This window comes from Cygnus olor, chromosome 2 (genome assembly GCF_009769625.2).
Source record: "Cygnus olor isolate bCygOlo1 chromosome 2, bCygOlo1.pri.v2, whole genome shotgun sequence".
Lineage (NCBI taxonomy): Eukaryota > Metazoa > Chordata > Aves > Anseriformes > Anatidae > Cygnus > Cygnus olor.
In genome coordinates this window covers 37,243,195-37,253,098 of record NC_049170.1, presented here as the reverse complement: position 1 = coordinate 37,253,098, position 9,904 = coordinate 37,243,195, and the positions used below count along the sequence as shown (strand labels likewise).

General features: G+C 42.4%; 1 protein-coding gene across 3 annotated transcripts in view; it reads left to right on the top strand.

Annotated features, from left to right (window-relative positions):
- Positions 1-3,513: 3,513 nt before the first annotated feature.
- The window catches only part of SCRN1 (secernin 1), a 32,727-nt gene continuing 26,336 nt past the window's right edge, over positions 3,514-9,904 (top strand). The window contains exon 1 of one of the 3 annotated variants that reach the window (XM_040547935.1): positions 3,514-3,657. The gene's annotated coding sequence lies outside the window, so the exon portion shown is untranslated. Of the gene's footprint in view, positions 3,730-4,054; positions 4,152-9,904 lie in introns of those variants that run through there. The other 2 variants (XM_040547934.1, XM_040547936.1) reach the window with 2 other exon arrangements.

Genomic DNA, 9,904 nt, shown 5'->3' with positions numbered 1-9,904 from the left:
AGTATGTGGTCACAGGTTATTATACATTAAAACAAGGAAAATTACAACATTTAGAAAAATCAAGCAACAGACTGATGCTTTTTTTTTTTTTTTTTTGGTAAATCCAATCATCCAGAAAAGCAGCAACCTTTTTGGATGGGTGCTAAGTTGTGTGGTTACGTGCAAAGTCCAGTAGGTTTCTGGATGCTGAGGGTTACTGCAACCTGGTGGCACGCTGGCTTCCTCTGTCCCCATGACATGGCTCAGCAGTTGTGATCACTTATGTCACTTCTGCAATGGAAAAATGATTTACTGTCTGTGGTGCATGAGTAAGCTCAGCATCTAAGCCTGCCTTTGTGCCTACAATGACATCGTACACACAGCTGCAGCCATTTACATAGATTTATCTTCAGTGGCATAACTGGATAAAGGGGCTGCACCCAGGATTTCTTGTATCTATATCATTTGAGCATTTGCTGAGCCCAGCAAGTGGGATCTTTACTTCATACCAGAATATTGCATTTGCTACCCTCTGTCTTTGTTATGGATGAAACTACCTTTAGTGTGGGAGAAGTATTCTCATCTCTCCACTCCAGTCTGCTGACCATATAAAAAGAAATCCCAGTACCATTGATACTTTTTGCTCCTTAGATCTGCATAGCATCATTTGAATTTACTGGCCTATGGTGTAGCTATGATCCTAGGGGCTTGCAGGGTTTTCCAATGTTACACAGGGTTGGCTTTTCTCTATTTGAGAAGATTTTTGCCCAATAACTAACTGCAAGTGGAATCCTTTAAGTTTAGTGGAATGCCTTTACAGCTAGAGGTTTAGAATTCTGACTTAGCAGCAGGCAGGTCATTTTTTTTTTCTGTATAACCCAAATACATCTGATTTTTATGTGCTCTGAATCAGTGCTCCACCAGAGAGAACAAGGCTAAGATGGTGGCTTGAAATGTCAGAAAGGAATACCAACAAAAGGGATTTCTTGGCTGTTAGTAGCCTTTCACAAAAATCTATCATAGTACATTTTCATATACAATTTAAACACTTGGATTATCTTTTTTGTTGTCTGCATTAAGTCAACTTCTCTCCTTCCAAACTGCTGAGAAAACTAGTTCCACCAGTTGTATGCCTGCGTGTCTGCTCTCTGACTTGCAGAGGAAAGTATTTTAGAAATCAGGAATCAAATAGATTAGTGCTGAGGATTTGGGGTACTAGTTCTGCTGAATAGGCTTTGTTCTCCAACTGAAGAGGTGTTTAAAGAAGAACAAAAATAAACTGTAACAAACTATGTGTTGCTCTGTTTGGGTTTTGGTCTCTGTCTTTTCACAGATAGAACAAATGTTCTTTGAATTTCTCTTCTGTAAAGATGTGTTCTGCACTCCTTCAATATTGTACCCCATTTAATCTTTTACAAGAGAATAAACATTTGTTTTGTATATCCATAAATTCTGCTGTCGTGTTATTAAAGATGATGAGCAAATAATCAATAAATAATCATTATGGCTTTGTCCAAATTGTAATAATTTTGTATTTTCTGTTTGTGCAGCAGTTCCACTCAAAGGTTTCCAAGATGCAGCTGTAACTAAATGCTCTCTGCATTTCATTTATGAGGTAATTGAATTTCCATGAGGTTACAAGTTTTATCCAAAGCCAAGCCGCAAGCTCATGGCAGAATGACACACATACACCACACAATCTCCTGCCTGCCCGGGCCATGCTCTAACCACTCATCCTTGGTGCTTTACATAGTTCATGACAGCTTACACAGAAAGGAAGCGTCAAGGACTTCTGCGTAGCCAGTATTTAATCACTCAGTAGACAGTCTAATAATTCTTAGGTAGATTATACTCAGCCATAATCATCTCTAGTGTAATTAGGAGAATAGACTTAGTCATCTAAGTGAGCATAATATGGGTAATGGAAGTGGTGTGTCACAGGATATAATTTAAAACTCCTTTTAAACTGCACCTGTTCTTTTCATCAGCTATCTTTCTGATTCTGAGAAGCAAGCTATGACACAGTTCATCCTTCACATAATTCCAGAGCAAGGAATTTGGGTCGTTATGTTTAACTGAAGTTGTTACAATTAAATTGGTATAAACTCCTCAGTTTTTCAGTATTGATTAAAGTGATTCAAACTACCTCTCAGTCAGATATTTTAAGGAGGAGATATCCAGACTTTTCTTCTATTGCACAACACATTGAACTGTAATTCTGATGGCAGAAAACTGATAGCACAGGAAATCAAAGGTCTTGTCTAAAATACGTAGTGGAAGATCTTGGAGTACCAACGGCTCCATGAGGCTACTGATCAGCCCTGTTTTTTAATAAAAAGCATTGAGCCTAAGTAATTAGTTCTAAATTAGTGCCTATTCAGGTTACTGATATAACCCCCAAAAGGTGTAGATGTCAGAGTATTTTACATTCACTGGGATTTAAACTAGGAAAGGCAAATTAATTTTTTTGGTTTCCTAATGAAGTTACAACTTCTGGTCTGCAATTATGTTTGACAGCAATATTGTCCAAAGATGACCCATAATTTCTGAACCCACGCAGACCCATGGATCCATCTGTTTCTTGAGGTGATGAGAGGAAATTCTTTTCTCTGTAGATGCTTCCAGGGTTTTTCCTTCTAAATTCTCTTTTCATGTAAGGTCCCATATGTAGACTCTGCCTGCCCTTTTGTCATTCCTTTGTTAGATTTTAAAAATAGATCTACTGCTCTGCTAAGCAGTGTGATACTCAAGTGTCTTGATTCCCACCTGGTAGGAGCGAGTGACTTGTACTAACTGAAATTCAGTGACCTGACTTCTGTGGTGATTGATTCTGTAGATGTGTTAGCTTGGCTTGGACCACGTTGACGAATCAGGCTGCTGAAGAGAAATAGGAAGACAAGCAAATGTCCTGAGGTATCCAACCTGACCACAAAGTTGTGCAGCGGTAGGGAACCCATGACAACATGGAACTTACAGGCAATTAGTTCTGCTGGCCAGAAGCACAAAAACCCGTGACAGGAGGCAATAGGGTGGAGAACAAAACTCTTGAATACGGACATAAAGCTCTTTTATAGATTTCTGTATTTCATGTGCCTTCAGCAACTTCCACACAGCTACACCAACCTATTTGCTTCTTCCTGCTCTTATGCTGAAAAGCTATAGTCCTTAATGCTTATTATTCTGCCTGTGGGCTCATCCTTGCCTTTCAGTCCTGCTCTCCAGCCTCCCTCGACCCTTCCATCTTCTCACCAAACACGGCAGCCCCTCTTCTCTGTGCTGAGTGGGGCTGGAGATGACATCTGTGAAGCAAGCAGTGAGCTCCTTTGAGGACAGAGACAAAAATGTGAAGCTAAATGTGAAGGTGCTCCCCCACACCCTGGGGCCAGCAGAGACCCCCCAGCCCTCGAGGCCACCCCCTCGGCTCCCCAGAACTCGGGAGCGGTGCGCGGGGTCCGCTCCCTCTCCCGGGCGCCATTTTCCCGGCGCCGCTCGGAGCCCCCCGGCCCGCCCGGGGCCGGCTCTGAGGGTAGAACCGCCGGGGCGGCGGCGCCGTGCCCGCTGCGGGACCGGGCGGAGCGGCTCGGGCGGCGGCTGCGCACACAGGGGGAGCGGGGAGGGTCGCGCCTGCTTCCACCAGCAGGGGCCGCCGCCGCCAGGCTGAGGGGAGCGGAGCTCGAGGTGCGTAACGGGGCCGCTACCGCCGCGGGCAGGGCGGCGGCTTCCAGCTCCCCGCGCCGCTACCGCACCGCTGGGGGTGGGGGGGGGGGGGGGGGTGGTGCGGGCGGGCACCTGCCCGGCGGTGCGGGAGGGAAGGAGGGGAAGGTGTCCGCCGCCTCTCCTCAGCCCGACGGCCGCGGATGGCGGAGGAGGGCGGCGCGGGGCCGTTTTCCCGGCGGCGATGGCCCCCGGCGGCTCCGCGCACCTGCAGCGGCGGGGCGGGGGCTGCGCAACATGGCTGCCCCGGCGGGCAGCGGCGGGGGGTGGCCGGCATCTCCGGTGTCCCTCGGTGTCCCTCACCCTCCCGTGCCCGTCTTCTCTCCGCTAGCTGCTTTCCCTTCGGGTTTTTAAGCACCCTGCCCCCCTCCCCCCTTATTTTTTTTGAAGGTGCCTTTTGATGTAGTCACCTTGAAATCTTGATGCCTTCGTGTGTGTGTGTGTGCTTTTCCTGTCAGGTAGGTGTGTGGTGGGTTCGTTCACCTGAGCAGGCGTGCTTCCAGGGAAGAGTCGGCAAAACTCAGCTCTTTATTTATGCCGCTGTAATAATACCAGAGGCTGTCGTTAACCTGCTTTAAAAAAAGATGTTTTCGCCAGTACTGATAACTAGAGAGGGGAAAAAAAGATCTCGTTACCCCAGCATCTCAAGCAGAGGACAGCGTTATTAGGGCCCTGAGCCGATGAGTGCATGTATGTATAGATCTGTCAGTATGTACAATTTCTTTAAACTGTGAGTGAAGCCATCCGTACCTGTAAAACGTGAAACTTTCAATGTAACGATCTTGGAGTAGAGGTTGTGTTGCAGTGGATTTGGTACATTCTGTGATGCAAGTGAACTGGGTATGTTAAATTTACTCAGCAGTTCAGAAAACAAATGCATGAGCTTGTGGGAAGTGGGCTCAGTTATAGACTATTACCATGTAGACTATTGATCTAAAAGCTGGTTTAAATTTATGGATTTAAAGCACCTCTAAGCATGCAATTTTGTTCATAACGTGCACCCCAAACCCTCCAATCAAACAAGCAGAAACCTCAAAACAAACCCTTAATCATATGTATTTATCTGATCTCTGCAAACGCAGGACTTGTTCTGATTTGGGATGAATCAAGGCTGAAGTTAAGCCATTCATAGTGGTATAAACTTTTAGAAGGAGTTTAGTTTCCAGAATTTATGTAGACAGTCAGAAAACACAGATGTGATATGGAGGCAAGTGTGGTAGATGGAAATCCTTATTGTTATGAGTAGGTTTTGTGCTACTCAAAAGAGTATTTCTGATGCTTGGAGTTTGAGATTTTTGTGGTGGCTTCCTTTTTATTTTTTTTGGAAGACATTTGTCACTTTTTTTTTCCTGGTAAAGTAGGATATGACTTAAGCTCCATTTGCTTACTCTTGCTGAGTTTAGTGTTTTTGGTAAAAGGTACTGAATTTGGCTATCTGCCCTCCCCTTCAAAAGTCATCATCTGTGTGTGCTTTACACAGCTTGCATGTGGGAAACTTGTACTAGTTTATGCTAGAAGCTTCCAATAAGAATTTGTTTGTCTGTTATGGACTTGAAGATTTGTGAAACAGGACATCATCTCTGTAGTTTACTGGCCTTCTCTTTCTGTAAATTCGGTAGATAGGGAAATTGCATGAAATTGGCATCAGTAAGGTACCCAGGTAGCTGGTTTCTGCCCCAATGTATTTTATTACATGGTACATTTACAAACTCTGTTGCTAGTCTTGCAACAGTTGCTGTTGTTTTGGGATATATTTTAAACAATGCAGAGCCTTCCAGGGAGGTACTTTGTATTTTACCCCTTGTTAATAGACCAGTGTTGCTAATTTCAAAGGTCTACCAGTCAGTGCATGTAGCCAGTTATGTGTGTTGGTGGACAGTCTTCCTGTGAAGGGATCAGGACCTCACTGAGCAGCAAAGCTGGCTTGTACTGCCTCTTTACAAAAAGGGAAAACCACCTTGCTAAATACTGTGCAGCAGTAAAGGAAGTCTCATTAAGAAGCTGTGTGCTGTACAAAGATACTTGGGATGCCAGCAGGTCCTAACCAGAGTCTCAGCCTCAGTGGTAGAAGCAAAGAGCTTGTGCAGGAAAACAGGTTCTTCTCTACAAAATTGAGAATGTTACAAATAAGACCTTAGATTGCAGGCTGAATGACAGCTACAAAAGGGATATAGTTCTGATACTGCTTGGAGACTTAATTAAGTGCATTGACATCCGCTCAGTGAAAAGTTTGTATAAATAATGAATTTTCCCTGTATGCACAGCCTATGATGGAAATGAGGTTGAAATCTGTTGTCTTCTGGATGAATGACCCTCATTTGTTTTTAAATAGAACGAGTTTTCATCAACATAATTTGAATTACTAGAGGCAAAAAATAAGATCCTATCTTCTTTTGAAAGATGTCTACGTTGAAAGGATGGGTGAGGGTATATTAGACAATGAAAGCAGAACTGGTTGGTCAGGGGACTGTAAACTTTCCTAACAGCTGAAATCTTATCATTTGTGGAGAATCTAAATGCTGAAGAGTTTTGCCAGTATCTAATTTGCTAGGCAGACTTAAGAAATCTGGCAGCTGTTGCCAGGACCATCTCAAATTTTCCCCACATACAGCAAGAGAAATATTTTCAATTCCTTCCAGGCCTGTTATGCATTTGTTCAGTAAAATGACCGAAGGGGGTGTACTGTTTGGGAAAGCTTTGAATTGCAACTAGATTTTATGCTTGTGTAGGGAATTGCTACTTCTTGTAAGTCAAAAATAAAAGTGAAGCTACTGGAGAAAATGGCCATCCCAAATCTCTGACTAGAAATTTGAGGTTTTCCTCATATTCTCCAAAATGCAGTAGTTCATTCTGGTGTGGTTAATGAGACATTTTCAGCGTGTAGTTAATGTGCAAGGGGAGCTTGTGACTTTAAAGAAAAGTAGAGAAGTTGAGCTTGGCTTGCTATGTTTCAGCTGCTAACTCCCCTTAGATATCTTCTGAGACAGAAAGTCAAAGCTGGGCTGCATTTCTGTAGGATGTGGCACCCTTAAGTGGTAAGTTGGCATCACCAGTCTCATGTGGTAAGGAAAGAGACAAACAGTTTGACTAATAACGAAATGTCCAAACCTTAGGAACGCACAGATCTGGTGCATTTTTGTGCTTTATATTCAGGAACAATCTCTGCTTTTCTAATTTCTTAACAAATGCAACCTTCCTCTCTCCTGGTAAGTCAGTCTTTAAAACTGTCCAATTTGTCAATTTAAAAAATAACCTTTCAGTGCCTCCCAAGATGGGAACAATATTATTATTGTGCCTTTCAGATTGTTGTCTTTGTTCTCTGCCTGCAGCTGAATGAATTTTGCTTTTCATTTCTGTTTCTGGAAACATTGCTTTTCTGCAGGATGCAGAGATCACATGTCTCTGCATAAGACACTAGGCCTGATTTGGAAATGGAAATACAAGCTTGTCTCCGGCACAGGAAGCATTTTGATTTGGAGGTTAAAATATCGGTTCAAAACCAACAGCTGAACTGTCAACAGTTCTCACAACTGAGACTGACCTTTCTCCTGCCACCCCAGTAAAAACATGGAAGAGTTAAGAGGATATAATGTGGGGCCCATTTGATATATTCTTTCCTTCCTCATGAGACAGTCTTAATTCAAATTTGAGGAACCTTGTTCAGGTCCTGCCTCCAAGTTTTTCATTGTAAAAGTGTGCTGTAGATTAGGTGACTTGTCCTTCCTGGTAGCAATGAAAACAGATTTATTGGATTCTTTAAACATTACTGAAATAGTTCAGAAGTATTAGCACAGCTGGGCTTCTCTTCTATAAAAGCCCAAAATATAGGGAGGAAAAATCCTGCTTTTATACCACAGAAACAAGTTGTATGCCTTTGTAAAAGGCTTAATATGCTCTCTGGAGTTTAGAAGCAGCTCAGGTCCCCTTTGCAATATAAGAATTACAGAAAAAATAAAAATGTTGTCATCACCAGAAAGCAGAGCTTATCGGCAAGAGTTTAGCAGCCCTGTCAGGAAAGTATGAGCTCTATACATAGGACTAGCTACTTCAGAGGGTTTTCTTTTGGTGTTTCCATTGTTTAGGATGTTTTCATAACCAAAAAAATCCCAGGTAACATGCTTTCCATTTCAGAAAACCCAGCTAACCTAGCTTGTATTAAACCCAAGGGGTTTAATATGGGATTCTAGGGGTATCTTATCTTTTTGTTGTTGGGATAAAGTTGTAGGGCATTGCTAGCAGCAATTCAAAAAGCACGAGGAGGAGTAAATATCGGTTCAGTTCAGTACGCACAAGTCAAGTTTCAAGACAGACCCTTTTTTTTTGACCCTGCTTTCTCTCCCTGATGCTTTTCATTGCCTGCTGCTTCCTAGTAAGTGCTGCACTTTCATTAGAAGCTATTGTCTTGTTTTCCAATTGAAAGGAAAAGCAGAGAAAAGAACTTGCTGTTGGCAAAAGCAATTTTACTGTTTTAGAAATAAGCTCCAGAATTGCTTGAACAATAAGTTATTAGAAGGGCTTCAAAAACTAATAGCTCATAATATTGAATGTTTATTTTTGGTAATTCTTTTGTAAAGTAAGATGTAGCAACTCAAACTGTTGGCAGGCCAGTCTTCACATATTTTGTAACTTTGTAAAACTGGTAATTACTTTGTACTTAATGTCTTCAGGGGGTTTTGGCAAACAAGGAAAGTTTGGCTTGAAAAGAGTTGATACCTACTGGATATAGGAGGAAGATATTTTTCTGAGAAGTAATTTTATTGTAGCAGTCAACTTCTTGAACCTTGTAAAGATGACTTCAATCCCAAATTGCAGCTTTCAGAGCAGCAGTGCGAGGTAGTATGAAAGCTTTCCTTCCTCCAGTTTGGACTCCATTGGTCTGCAGGCTCATCTGAGGCACGCTGACGTACAGCACAGGGTTACCTCTGTCTGTGTCAAAGCCTGTCTGAGGCATGTGCTGAGAAAAAAAAAAGGCAATGGGCACAAACTGGAGCACGGGAGGTTCCATCTAAACATCAGGAAGCATTTCTTTGCAGGTGACTGAGCACTGGCACAGGCTGCCTGGAGAGGTTGTGGAGTCTCCCTCCTTGGAGATCTTCAGAAGCGTCCTGGGCAAGCTGCTCTGGGTGGCCCTGTTTGAGCAGGGGGGTTGGACCAGGTGACCTCCAGAGGTCCCTTCCAACCTGAACCATTCTCTGAAGTGCATGAAAACAAGAATGAGGAAAACCTGAAGATGAACTAAGTAAAAAGGGAGGAGAAGCAGGAAAGTAAAAATCTCCTGTTCGGAGATTAGGTAGCTGCTAACAAACTGCTTCAGGTACATGATCAAGGAAGATGAAGATCAGTGGTGTTCGGAACAAACTCAGGCTGTGGGTGTATTTGAGAAACTGCTGTCCTTGTCTGATTTAAAATTAACCAAATGGGGTTCTAGGAAAAACTGCTACCCAACAAACTGAGTAGATTTACATTGTAGCAGACTGCTGGCTAGCTTCCCTGTTTGTAAATGTAATTTAAGATCCCAGTGCTAACTCTTACGATCATTATGATCATGGTCTTTACTCTTATTATCATGTTTTCAGTGCAGTGTTGTAACATTCAGCTTGAGGTGTTCAACCAATATTGCACTACATCTGCCCCAAGTATACTGTGTGTTAGGGAGTACTACGGAGTAGCTTACCCGTACTTCCGTACTTAAAGTACTACCAAAATGGTATTTTTATTTTTTTTTTCTGTAAGTGTTGGTATATTTAAAGGAACAAATAAATAAATAAATAAATAAAAATGACCATTTTATGCTAAGGAGGACATCAGGATTCTGCAGAACATTATATACCTACAGTTTTTTTTTTTTTTTCCCCTCTCTGCTCCATCTGGAGGTATGTAAAACTCTGCCTTGCATGCCTTCTGATTTACTCAGTATCATAGTGCTTAAACATTCCTTCCCTTCTTTTTAAGCCCACCTGGCAATAATTTGGTATGTAAGTAGTATATTTGATAAGTAAGCAGAAGAACTGAATCTAATAAAATTAGTGCTGTGTATCACTTCAGACATCCAACAGCCTAGAAAGAAAGGTTAGTGTCTTTCAGCTGCCTCATGTATTTCAAATAAATCCACTTAGTTTGTGTTTAGAATAAAGAAAAATTATTTTGCTTTCCGGTATCTACAGTAAGCCTGGGAGTTATTCAAGATTTTGGCTGGTCTGGCAAGATGACA